The sequence below is a fragment of the Myotis daubentonii genome, chromosome 16 (genome assembly GCF_963259705.1).
Source record: "Myotis daubentonii chromosome 16, mMyoDau2.1, whole genome shotgun sequence".
Classification (NCBI taxonomy): Eukaryota; Metazoa; Chordata; class Mammalia; order Chiroptera; family Vespertilionidae; genus Myotis; species Myotis daubentonii.
The window spans coordinates 24400730-24414654 of NC_081855.1; the positions used below are offsets into that span (position 1 = coordinate 24400730).

The 13925-nt window shown below is 37.5% G+C and overlaps 1 protein-coding gene across 20 annotated transcripts in view; it reads left to right on the plus strand.

Annotated features, from left to right (window-relative positions):
* Window positions 1-13925, plus strand: part of SSH2 (slingshot protein phosphatase 2) — a 223231-nt gene that overhangs the window by 134690 nt on the left and 74616 nt on the right. The window contains exon 2 of one of the 20 annotated variants that reach the window (XM_059669281.1): window positions 9818-9957. The exons of the other annotated variants lie outside the window; for them this stretch is intronic. The gene's annotated coding sequence lies outside the window, so the exon portion shown is untranslated. The remainder of the gene's footprint in view (window positions 1-9817; window positions 9958-13925) is intronic. 20 annotated transcript variants of the gene reach the window in all.

The window sequence follows — 13925 nt, forward strand, 5'->3', positions numbered from 1 at the left end:
AATATTTCCCCCCACTTGGCCAGTGGAACAAACAAGATTAGGATTTCTTTAAGGAAAGGTAATTAATTTATTTCACTAAAAATACAAATTCTGCATTATAGTTTAAAAAGTGCTTTCACAATTAATATGACATTTGGTGCAAACAATTAATTACTTTTAAGGCAATATTGTCCCTCTCCTGTTATAGATAAGAAAATTAAGCCTCAGAGAGGTTAAGAAATTTTCTTAATGTCAACCAGCTAGTAATTGAAGCTTAAGCCTATCTCTTCTAATGCTTTGCTTTCTCACTACTTATTCTGCCTCTGTGGTCCTGCAAGAACAAGGATAAGGTAACAGAATAACTTGCTTTCTCAAGATTGATCTGTTTTACAGAATTTTCTGCCAATTTTTCAAGAATAACTGCTAGGACATAATATTTGCAACAAGTTTTTACTTCTATTATGTCCTATAATTTTTGTAATAACACTGTGGACTAATATTTTAGCATTGTTTTAAAGGAAAAGAGATTCAGAGATTAAATGACTTGTTCAAGGTTATATATTAAGTGCAAGAGCAGTGACTGAAATCCAAATCCTCTTTATAATCCATGCTTTTATACTATGCCATGTTAACCTCTGATTTCATATCTCTATTTAGTAAATATCATTCATTTATTGATCACCAGTGTTCTAGGCAGTGGGAATGAATCAGTGATCCAAAAAGACCATTTCAGCTCTTAGAACTTACATTCTAGAATGTAAATAAATTATTATAAATAATCAGCTGTTGATGTGGCTATAAAGAAAAAATAAATCAGGACAAAAAGATGGAAAGTAAGCTGGGAGTGAGGGGTTACTATTGTTACCAGAAAAGGGACCTGGCCCTAGTAAGTCTACCTAGGGTGGGTTCTTGACTTCATGCAGGAAAAATTTCACGACACAAGTCCAGGTTAATTTTAGAGGATGTTTATTAAAGCTAGTGACAGTGAAACAAGGAAGGGCCTAGGATAAGAGGGGAAGGACTAGGTGGGGAAATGGCCCTAGGCTGGGCTGCTTTAAGGGGACATATGTAATAACTTTCAGCAATAATAAAGATTTAATTTTAAAAAGAAAAGAAAAAAATAAGAGAAAAGGGGACCTTGGGGACGGGTTTAGGGATTTGCCGAGGACAAACTGCTGCTGCCCATTGCTGCTCTGGTTGCAAGCTTCCTAGGTCCTTTAAAGTTTAGGAGATGCATGTTTGTGGAGGGAGGGAAGGAAAAGGGAAAGGGAAAGGTTCAGAGGTATTCCTAGAAGAGGGAGTTCGAGCTAGAACCTCTGTTTTGAGGGGTGTTAACAGCTGGGAGTTTAGAGGTCTTAGGAGAGTATCTCAACAGAATATTCATTACTTTTATGCGTATGTGCCAAAAGGAGGTTTATTCCCTTAACTTCATCTGTCCTTGGGTTTGGTTGGCAAATGGCATTAATTGGATTCCTGATATCTGTCCTCCTGAGTAGGGTGATTTAAGCTATTTGCCTTCTGGTTGAGGAGAAGAGCAAACCATTTACTCTTAAGCGTTCTAGGGTTAGGGAAGATAGGATTTACTATAGCTGTAAACTGTGTTTAACTATACTAGGTGTACCAGTTAATGATGCGGATTTTTTTCAATAGATGGAGTTACACATATGTTGATTTATATGCAATGTGATATGTACACTATTTTGTTGTATTGACAGCAAGGTTCAAAACTTCATATGTCAAATTTGCTGAAGGTGTTAACATAGATATTTTTACGCTTAAAAATGTTGAATTTCGTGCCAAAAAAAAAGCATTTGCAGGAAGTTTTAATTCATTACTTTATTTTGAAGAAAAAGTTATTGTATACTTCGGAAAACTTATGGTGAACATGCTCCATCTCAAGATACTTGTGAACGCTGGTTTAAACGCTTTAAAAGTGATGATTTCAATGTGAAAGACAAAGAACGTCCAGGTCAACCGAAAAAGTTTGAAGACCAACAATTAGAAGCATTATTGGATTAAGATGCATGTCAAACTCAAAAACAACTTGCAGAAAGATTAAATGTTGCTCAGCAAGCAATTTCTGATCGTTTACAAGCAATGGGGAAGATTTTAAAGGAAGGAACATGGGTGCCACATCAACTGAACAAAAGACAAATGGAAAACCGAAAAGTCATCAGTAAAATGTTGCTTCAATGGCACAAAAGAAAGTCTTTTTTGCATAGAATTGTGACTGGCGATGAAAAGTGAATTTATTTTGAGAACCCCAAACGCACAAAGTCATGGGTTGATCCAGGTCAACCATCAACATCGACTGCAAGGCCAGATCACTTTGGAAAGAAGACAATGCTCTGCGTTTGGTGGGATCAGGAAGGTGTGGTGTATTAGGAGCTTCTAAAACCAGGTGAAACCGTTAATACTGTTCACTACTGACAACAATAATCAATTTGAACCACGCTTTGATTGTGAAACGACCAGAATGGGCCAGAAGACACGGCAAAGTAATAACACACCATCACACACTTCAAAACCAGTTAAAGACACTTTAAAAGATCTTGCCTGGGAAGTATTAACCCATCCGCTGTATTCACCAGACCTTGCTCCTTCATATTACCACTTGTTCTGATCGATAGCACATGCACTTTCTGAGCAGCACTTCAAAACATACGAAGAAGTGGAAAATTTGTTCTCTGAATGGTTTGCCTCAAAACAAGAAAAGTTCTTATTGGGACAGTATCTACAAATTACCTGAAAGATGGAGGAAATGTGGTAGCCTGCGATAGACATTACTTTGAATAAAGCACTTTTGATGTTTCTCTTGAAATTATCATGTTTTCTTTGATTACAAAATCCACCATTATTAACCGGTATACCTAGTATGTCTCAGTTTTCCTATTCTGCTTGTTCTGGCTTACTACCCTTTCTCACTATGTTAGAGAAAATGGTCAGGAAACTGATAAATTATTATTTGAACCACAAACTGAAGTGTAGATACTTGGTGTAAATATATAAATCAGTGTTTAAGTATAACAAGTACAATTGTATAAACATTATGAGGCCATTGCATTTATGGACATAATGGCAATAACAGATGAGAATTGTTAACTGCTATAAACATTAACCTTTATAATAACAGTTAAACATTGCATTTAATCTCTTTTCCCTTGTAACATGTTATAAAATCATCAGGTCAATAAAACTTTACATTTAATCATTTCCTTCTTGCTGAATCACTTACCACATAAAGTAATGTTTAATGTATTGGTGATCTTAGATTTGTTACACTCTTAGAAAATCAGTACTATAATGGCATCGTACAGGAAATGGCATGCTCTGGGTAGCTGTTAAAATTTCTAAAGTATCTGACAAGATTAGGAAATGGTAAAAATCTCATTTGCTGGTCAGATTAATCTTAATGAATTTCAGAATCTTGTTCAAAATCCATTATTGTACTGATATTCTGTTACACCTAGTATTGTAGGGCTTTAGTAAATGAACTTTCACCTAATGCTTAGAAATCTGTATAATATACACATGTTTATTGTAACGGGGAGAGAAAGATTGGCTACATGATAGGACAGGTAAGTAGATCTTTTCATAGGATTTGCCTGTGTGTGCTTTAGAATGGCAGAGGCCGAAGTATCAGATCCTTACAAAGTCCTAACCCTTATCTAATTCATGTGTGTTTCCTCTGGTTTCAAAGTTAAATCCAATCATCCATCTTTGGGTGTTGTTTACCTCTTGATAAAGCTGCATTGTTATCTGCTAAAACAGTGGTTCTCAACCTTCTGGCCCTTTAAATACAGTTCCTCATGCTGTGACCCAACCATAATACAGGGCTTAGACATTTAGTGGAATGAAGCTGCTATTTAAATCAGTTGTACATTGAGGGTCAAGGATTCTTCAACTTACTAAACTATTCTTTACTATTAAGATCAACTTCTGCAACTTACCATGTATAGTTATGAATTTTCAGAAGTGTAAGCAGCCAAGTTGTATGTGCCTTTTTGCTTTCTTGCCCTCTCATTTTATACACACACACACACACACACACACACACACATATATGTATATATATACTAGAGGCCCAGTGCACAAAAATTCGTGCACTGGAAGGGGTCCCTCAACCCGGCCTGCCCCCTCTCATAGTCCGGGAGCCCTCAGGGGATATCCTACTGAAGGCTTAGGCCCACAGCCCACAGCTGCCTGAGGCCACGGCCCTCACAGCCACCGCCATAGCTGCCTGCCTTCAGCCCTGGTAGCCACTGCAGTTTTGTCCAGAAGACATCCGCTCTAATTAGCGTATTACCCTTTTATTAGTATAGCTATATATAGGCCTTAATCCAACCAATGGTTGCTCTGTGAAAAAAAAATCTGGGTTTTACTACCAGTTTATCTCTTAGAATTAAACACCCCCATTAAAAAAAGAAAGAAAGAAAGAAAAAAAAACCCACCTTATTTATCTTAGAATTTTTTTCTCCAAGAGGATTATTTCCATTTTTCAGTGTCAATTGAGGATATTTAGATATAGGTAAATTTTGTTACGTAGGTTTTTAATACAGAGGAAACAGAAAATGGGGTTTTTCAAAAATTCACTTTTAAAAAAATATTGAACTATTTATGTAGCTTTTAGTTTAGAAGTAAATATTGGAAAATGAATATATAAGTATAGTGTATAAACCAGTGGTTCTCAACCTTCCTAATGCCGCGACCCTTTAATACAGTTCTTCATGTTGTGGTGACCCCCAACCATCAAATTATTTTCATTGCTACTTCATAACTGTAATTTTGCTACTATTATGAATCTTAATGTAAATATCTGATATGCAGGATGTATTTAGGCGACCCCTGTGAAAGGGTTGTTCCACCCCCAAAGTGTCGCGACCCACAGGTTGAGAACCACTGGTATAAACTGTTTAGTTGTTTTCTCTCTGGTAACTATTGTTTAAATGTCACTGTAGAAATGTTAAAATATGAATGATAAGAAGAAACAACATTCAGAATGTTGCCTTTTTAGCATTAACTTAATCTGGGGAAAAAAATGTAAAGCAGATTCCATAAGCCTCTTCAGTGACATTAGAAAAACTTTGGGAAAACATCCAACATCTGCTTATCTTTCCTGCTGTGGAAATGTTCATAATTGCAATGTGCAGTTTCCTTTGAATGAAGATAAACAGATTTGTATTTGTTATACTGTGTTTCAGAAGTATGTTTACCACATTCTTTAAATGTATTTAATTTTTTCTTCTCACAGTTGGAGAAGTACCAAAAACATCTGATTGTTATTAGGGCTTTCTTAGCTTTCTCTTGAGGGCAACTATATTTTTCTTTAAGACAATTTTGTTTCCAGATTTAAGGACCACTTAGGGCATGGGTTCACCCAAGCAAGTCCCCCCATTACCTGCACTACCATGTCTCTGATTCAGTTCAGTGCTATCTTTATTATAAAATTCATATTCTATTAGCCTTCGCTGGATGCTGGGTCTGGACACTGCTTGAGGACTCTACCCAGTCAGACCTTGATGCATTTGATATAGTGGTGATTCCTGGGTTGAAAACCTGTTTGTTCCAGTTCCCAGGAGACCAAACTGCTGAACATTTTACCATGTTGACCCGGGCAGCCCTTTGTCTCTGGCTAAGTCACAGCAGGCAGCCCTGGCAAGTGAGTTGCCTCAAAGATATTAACTGCTTTGCTTTAGTCGTGACTATGCTGGAGTTATGTGGGTAGAAATTGCTCTATGCATACTAGCAATTGTACATCTATCCAGAATGAAATAAATTGAGCATTGATTGTTCTCTGTTTGCCAAGGAGTGCATCAATACATGCATTGTTAGTCTCTTTCCCCCTCAGCTGAGGTAATAGCCCAAGTGCTATGACCCTAAATCTAGGACTGAGTCTCCTATCTTTAATGGAGTATGCATACTTTGTCTAAATATAGCCAGGTGTGGACTTGGCTAATATGGAGAAAGACAGTAGGATGACCTTAGCTGATCTTCATTGCCAGTGTTCCAATTTTATTTAAAGAAATAGGGACATGATTCCAGTGTCACTTCCAGCCTGAGATGCCCTTTCCAGCTGCTGAGCTTCCTTAGGTAAAGAGTTTTCTGCACTAAAACCAAAAAACTGCTTTAAAAGCTGAAAGAAGCCAGGAGTTCATTTCATATGAAAGCATGCCTGGAGGGTGGGGGTTTTTTTTTTTCTGTTTCATTGGCCAAAAGTTAGCATTTTATTCAGAATGTAAAAGGTAAAGCCCAAGGTTCATGTACTTTCAAATAATAACTCGAGTTTGTATAATCCTTGCTACTTTTTAGAAAGCTTCCACAAACTTTGTCTACTAAGAAAGGATACTTTATCCCTAAGCATGTGAGAAAGGTAGATATAACTAATCCTGTTTTACAGTTGAAGAAACTCACATAGAGAGAAGTAACATGACTTTCTAAAGAGCTAAATGACTCAGTAATATGGCCAATGCAGGTGATTCCAGTACACCACGCTTTAGCTCAGGCAGCTATCTTTTACCCTCTTTTTTATGAATATAAAACTACCCAAAGCACCCTTCCCAGCCTTTATTTTTCAATTGCCAACACCGGAGTCGGGGAGGGATGGGATTTTTTTTTTCCCCTAGAAAAAGATTTTCCAATGGCAGCAGGAATCCAGTGAACAAATTAACCATTTGGTTACTGAAATACACCCATAGGGTTTAACAGTCACATTTGCAGAGTAGCCTGGCCCATTGTGATACAACCTTTAGAGGCCTTCTTGAGGGTTCTCTTCTGCTATGAAAAACTTAATTGGTATTTTTTTATAATACTGTAGAAATATGGTGATCTTCTCTTGAATTTATGGAGTGCTTTTAAGGTTCTTGGTAATCTCCTTTATCAAGCTTAAGAATTTATAATGTTATAGGAAGAAATTGAGATCTGATTCATTAGTGGCAGAGTAAGAACTCCAGGTCATCCGACTGTCAGTTCCATGCTTTTCCCTCTCCCTTTCACATGTTTCCCTGCAGCAGGTGAGATACTAACCTCTTGTGTAGATAGAGAATCTGTCTGACGTGCTAAAACTGACTCAGAGTCACCCCCCATGGGTATCGTGGGATTAGAAAACCCTGGTCATTTGAGTCCCAGCCAAGTATGTATTTACTATTTACTGCCTCCCCAGACCAATGAAAATGTGATCTGAGAACTATTAGTTTATTTGTGGAAAGGATTGGTACAGCCACCTTATATTTTTCATTGTGTTTTACTCTAGCATCTTGTTTAGTATATCCCATTTGTAGACGAGAAGTATGAAGTGTAGCTACTGCCTATTATAAGTTTACTATGATATATGCAGTAAATATATCTTATTTTCCAGAATTACTCCATTCCTCTTCTATATGGATAACCTATGGTTCACCTTTACTAGAAATTATTTTTAAATTATTTAGCAGCTGTTTTACACAACCACTGATCTTAGAGATGAGGAAATTATGAGAATTGTCTTATAGATATTCTTTAATAATAGGTATTAATTGATCTTAGAGAGAGGAAGGGAGAGAAATATCAATGTTAAAGAGAAACATCCATCATTTGTTTGCCTTCTGCATGCTGCCTGACCAGGATTGAATCCACCACTCGTGTATGTGCCCTGACCAGGAATTGAACCTGCCACCTTTTGGTGTATGGATGATGCTCAAGCCAACTGAGCCACACCAGCTAGAGCTGGGTAACTTAATTTGACCGAGTGCTAGAGAGATTTAGCAATACCTGCTTAGCAGTTCTTCACCAATGCTCTTTTGGTGAAGTTGGCCTCATGTTTCTAATAATCTTTTGCTAGTTAACTATGTTCAGACAGTAAGTTTGCGTTCTTTATTACTGGTTTAAAATGGTGGTTTCAACACTTAGTTGTATTATCCTTCATTTAACTTGAGCCCTGGCTATAGCATCAGTATATTGTCATATCCGTTGAATAGGGGGTAAGGAAGGAGGGAAGTCTTTTGTGTAAAAGCATTCTCTGCAGCTGTTCTTCCTTGATGCTGGAAGCTTGGTGCCTGACAGGAAATGATATAGACATGTGTGATAACAAAGTGACATGAGGAAGAATTGCCTATAAGATTGCCTGGCTTGTCCAGGATGATTGGCTTCGGCTGGCAGATAAGTTAAGGCAGATTTGCTCTCCAAATCTAAGGGTTAGCAAAGTATAACTTAAAAAATTATAGATGGTAGGGAGAAAGAAAAAACTGTTTTGAGAAAAGTTGGGGCAAAAGTAGTAGGTGGAATGAAAGTTAATAGGCATGTAAATAAATAGACTCCTTTTGACCCTCTTGCCTAAGAGTCTTAAAGCATTGGAATTTGGTGTGTGTGTTTTTAAAAAGGTGGAGGGCCTGTCTGAAGAGTCAGGAGGTGCAAAGTAAAAGATATTCTTTGAGTGCAAGGAGTTTGCACATATCAATGCTTTTCTCACTCAGGTTTTTCTTACAATTGAAATTTCTTTATGGAAAAATTTCCACCTGTACCAGAAAGTAAACTAGACAAATATCCCCCAAGTATCTATCTTTTCTTTATTCCCATTAGCTCAGCTCAGACCACCCTATTCCCTTGCCTGGATTACTCAAGTAACATCTATCTCTCTATTTGTAAGTCTGAACCCCTTCCAATCCATTCTCCATACTGTAGTTGAAGGAATCTTTCTGGAAATGCAAACTTTGGATCTCTGTTATCCTCAAGGTAAAGTCCAAATTCTCTAGCATATCATGTAAGACCTTCAGATCTGTACCCTGCTTACCTCTCCTTATCTTTACTGTGTCCCTTCCTTCACTCTTTTACCATACAGTAAGATAATATTAGTTTGTATAGCTTTGTCCTGACAAATTGATGTAAACCTACAGATTATCAGCTCCATTGTCATGTTAGCAGTAAGGAGAGCTTATATAGGGCCTAGAAGAGGCTACTGTGTCTGAGCAAGAGGTTTTTAGAATATTTTGTAGTTGACTCACCCAGAAGGCAGATGTAGGACAGTAACACATACTAGTACAACACACCCAACTTCTCAGAAAAAGGAAGTTCAAGACAGGACACCAGATAGAACTTTGTGAGAACTTTGCAAGTCAGTTGAAAGTTCTTTTAGCAAGTAGAAGTTCCCCCACTAGCACAAGGCGTGATTGAAGGCTGAAAACAAGAATAAGTAAGCCAGCCTCTCGCTGTGGTTTGCGTTGCAGACATGGGGGTTACACACCTGGCATGTGAACACCAGAGAGTAGGTTTACAATGACTTTCATACTTGAGTATCCTCTGAAGTGTGCTTGAGTCATCAGCATCATCCCTGTTATCTTCAGGTCACACTTATTAAACACTCTGTATGTGGCATTAGACTGGGCACTATATAAAGCACTGCGAATGTACTCTTTCTCCATTGCCTTACACGAAAAAGCAAACAATATAGACCTCGGAGTATTCAGAAATAAAGTTTAACATACACCAAAGCAAGACAATAGGAAGATGAAAAAATGTGGATTATCTTTGCTTTTACATGAAGTTTTCTGTCCATGATAAGCATTTTTATTTGGGATTGGAATAAGAAGGGAGGAGTAGGTCAGCTTGCTTCCCACTCAGATTTTTATTCAGTTGGTTGTGCTCTATCTCATCTACCACAGAGATAAGCTGTCTCTGCAAAGAGCTGAGTGGCACTGCTGACAAAGAGCCTCAGTTACTTGAATGGAGATATGAGCAGCTTGTTTGAGTAGTAGACATTGTCGATGGCCAAGCATTTTGGGCAGAGGTGGCTCAGAAATGAGGAACTTAATCTAAGAAACTATGTGTTTCTCAGCCCTAAGCATTTTAATTGTTGGTTTCTTCACAGCTCACTTTCTCTCAGGCTCCACCCCTCACTTCAGAGAACTTGTTGACGACAGCTTTACTTTTTCAAGTCTTGCACAAAGGCAGATGTCTCTGAAAATGGAGCTTACGCAAAACATCTGGGTGCTTGACTCTGTTCCCACGGCGTGTTTTCCTGTACTGCCTTATTTTTTAAAAAGTGCTTTTTAAAAATTGAAAACAGTGTAACATCACGAAAATTTGCAAAAAGAGAAAAATATCACCAACGATGACACCTTCCTTACCAAAAGCCATTTCCTCTCCTTTCCCATTCTTCACGTGTATAGCTTTTTGCCTGGTTATGTCCCTTTTCTTAAGCAGAAGTTCAAATACTTTATCATGTAGCCGCTTCCCTGTTTTTTTCTTGATTCTGGCATCCTTTTTTGGGTTTTGGTCTTGAATTACCGAAATGGCATTGCAGTTTATCAGCATTTTGTCACAGTCCTTGTTTTATTTTCCCTTTCCTAGACCCAAGTATTCTAGTTTTTAGAGTATGGCTGAAATGCAATCTTTATTTTTAAAGGTAAGACATGTATATATGTGTGTAGGATTTTAAATTTTCTTAACATTGAATTACATTGACTTTCAAAGCATGTTACTACCATCACACCCAGGGTAGCCTCAGTTAGAAAAAAACATGTCTACAAAGTAGAAATATTGGCTTGCTGCATGATATATGCTTATTAAAATTTAAGGAAAGCATGTAAAATAGAAATAGAATATATATTCTTTACCTAATAGATGAAAAGAAAGGAAATATACAAGAAAAATAAAAGCAAGGTAAATAGAAAACACAAATTAGTTCATATATCAGTATTTTGTGATAGTAAACATAAATAAATTTATTCATACAGCCAAAAAGAAGAAGAAAAAATATGTGTACATTCTTTTTCCCTTGCTCTGTTGCAAGCCTCAACTCTCCCAATATCTGATATCAGTAGGGGTGCTTCAGTTGTAACTGGTTGTCTATTTATCAGAACTGATTATACATCTCACATTTTGTCCTGTCTTCATAATGGTGAATAAGGCCACATCCCTGTCTCTTCTTATTTTTCCTTGTTTTATAAAAAAGAAGAACTAAATGGACCATGTTTTGATAGAATGGTTAAATGTTGAATATCTTTAGCCACCTTCCTTTTAGAAACCATGGTTCCTATGGTTGGACATTTAAAAGGTGGATCTCTGTGGTGTGTGGCCTTCCCTGAAGACTAAGTAAGTCTGTAAGACTTATGTACAGCCTCACCAGATGTCTATTGCCATGTGAGAGGATTGCAGCTTTCCTTCTAATCATTATACAAAAATTTTGCCTTTGGCAGTTAAAATCATTTCCTTTTGTTCATGTTTTCCTGTGTCCCAAGTTGCCATTTGGGGTAGTTCATAGGACCTAGTGCCTTAAAACAATTTAGACAGCAGGTGTGGGATTAGACTGCAATGATTGTTCCTACACTGAAGCAAATATGTGATGTTTTAACTTTTTTCCTCCAACACATTTAAAACACATATGAAATTTAAATTTACTCTTGGATCATTTTGATTTGAATATTTTCCTCTTTTTTTTTCCAAATCCTAACTAAAATGTTTGGAATTCTCATTGCATCACATTGTACTCTAGAATATTGCAAAATATGTGTGATGTCTTTGTTCTTAGCTGTTTGATTTCTTATAAATACTATCTGAAAAATAGGGGGGAAAGTGCTATGGGTCAATTGCAGCATCATATATTTATCTAAAAATGTGCATTTAGTGAATTTGAAAAATAAATTAACTCTTAAACATTAGATCTGGCATCAAGAAAGCTCAATAAATTAAATTTGCAGTGAACCAATGGAGAAATTTTTCATCTGTATTCGTGTGCAATTCTAAAATGATTGTGTAAGGGGGAAGAGAGCAGGCAGCAAGGAACTTTGGATTGGTTAAAGAAGTGAGCTGATTAAGGCCTGCGCCTGCCACTTGCTTTCTCTTTTCCCTTTTATTTGACAGCTCATTAAATTGTCCTTTGAACTTTGCCTTTTGATAATTTTCTTTTCTATCTCATCCTCTTCCTCCTCCTTCATCATCATCAGCATCATTATTATTATTCTTTAACAGAAATTGACTGCTTTTGTGTCAGAACCTAAGCACTAGCAACAGTGTTCCCCCTGGATTTCATTATGCATTAGTACAAGGCCAAGAAGATCTGTAATAGGCATTAAAACAGCTATGAAAATAAGGATTCAATATACTTTGTTATTCCTTGCTCTATTTCCCTTGGTTTGATATTTGAGAATTGGTATCTTTGAGGAACTTTTGAGAGTGCCTGTTGGTAAGTTATTTCATTTTCTTAGCCTGATAAGGTAGAAAACAACTATAAAGGAAATGGTTTGATGAGGAATATTGATAAACTAGGGTTTTACAGACTGTATTAAATTTTCGTGGCCAGTGATTTTGAGACTTATAAAGTTGCAGCAGAGTTGCGCTGAACTGACCCAATTTAAAAAACAAAGCAAACAAATAAGGAAGACCTTAGTTTTCTGTTATTTGAGAATTCACTTTGAACCCTATTGGTACCCTGGTGTGTAGGCTACAATAGGACTGCATTGTACAGAACAAGCCAAAGAACTCAGACTGCTAAAAAGCCATGGAGTAGAGTTAAAAAAAAAAAAAAAACCAACTTGAAAATAGGCCCAAATTTTGATCCCTCCTTTGTCTTACTGAATGTGTAATTGTAAGCCTAGGCAAATTACTCTCAAACCCTTGTTTCCTCATCTATGAAATGGGAGGATTGACTGCTGTTCATAGAGTTGTTGTGAGACAGTGATTGTAAAGCAACAGGCTTTACATATGTAAAAGGCTGGCAAAAGAATAGGAGCCCACAAATGAGAATGTGAAGGAATAGTAAGAAATATAAAAGGAGTGCTAAGAAAGTAAAATACTAAGAAGGTAGAAGGTTGTCAACAATACCAAATGGTCAAGAAAGATTAGGATTGAAAAAATGTCCATTGGGTTTGACAACTAGAAGTAAATCTCAATTGCAGTGCATTGGAAGGTGAATTACAGATCAAAGAGTGGAGACATTGAGACCTATATCTCTTGTCCCTCCCTGTCTCTTTGATCTCGTTTTCTGCCACACGTGCCTGACTCACAACACGTTAGTGCCATTGACCTTGCTGTTTCCCAAACCAGATATGCACACATCTACCTCAGAGCCTTTGCATTTGCTGCTTCGTCTGCCTTTAATGTTTTATCCCCCAAACAGCCACATGGCTCCCTTTCTTACTTCCTACAGATATCTGCTCACATATCACCTAATCAGAGAGACTTTCCCTGACCATACCCTATGACACAAATATACACAGCAGCACTCCCTATTACACTACCCTGTTTTTCTCCATAGCACTTACCTCCAAGCGATATCTAAAAAGACAGCTACTGCTCAGCTCTGGCCAGCTTTTGCTAAGTGTGAAGGTGGACATTATGTGTTTAAATTTTCTCATCTTTTAAGAGAAGGTGAAAATTCTGATTTTTAAGTACAATTAGTTGTGAGTTTCAAAACACGATGAAGGCCAGATAATCTGTCCAGTTTAAGAGCAGTGAGTAGAACAGCCAGTGTGGCTCAGTGGTTGAGTGTCGACCTAAGAACCAGGAGGTCACAGTTCGATTCCTGGTCCAGGCAGATGCCTGGGTTGCAGGCTCAATCCCCAGTGTGGGGCGTGCAGGAGGTGGCCGATCAGTGATTCTCTCTCATCATTGATGTTCCTGTCTCTCCCTCTTCCTTCCCCTCTGAAATCAATAGAAATATGTGTGCTTCTTTAAGAGCAGTAAGGTAGGATACAGTATCTGGCAAAGAATGTCAAACTGGGATGCTTAGAGAGGTACTACGTGGACTCAGTGTCTTAGAAGTGACTTGCCATTGCACATCAAGGGTCCAGGAGCTAAATGAAGAGCAGAAATTGGTATTAAGCTTAGACTGAAGGATTTTTGTCTATTGGATCTATCATTTGGGAAATCATCAGCAAACAGGATGGGGAGGAGTTTCAGAGGAATGGATGGGACAGAAGCAAGATGGGAGTGGATAGAAAATGACTGGCAAGGGACAAAAATGGGGATAGCAAGTA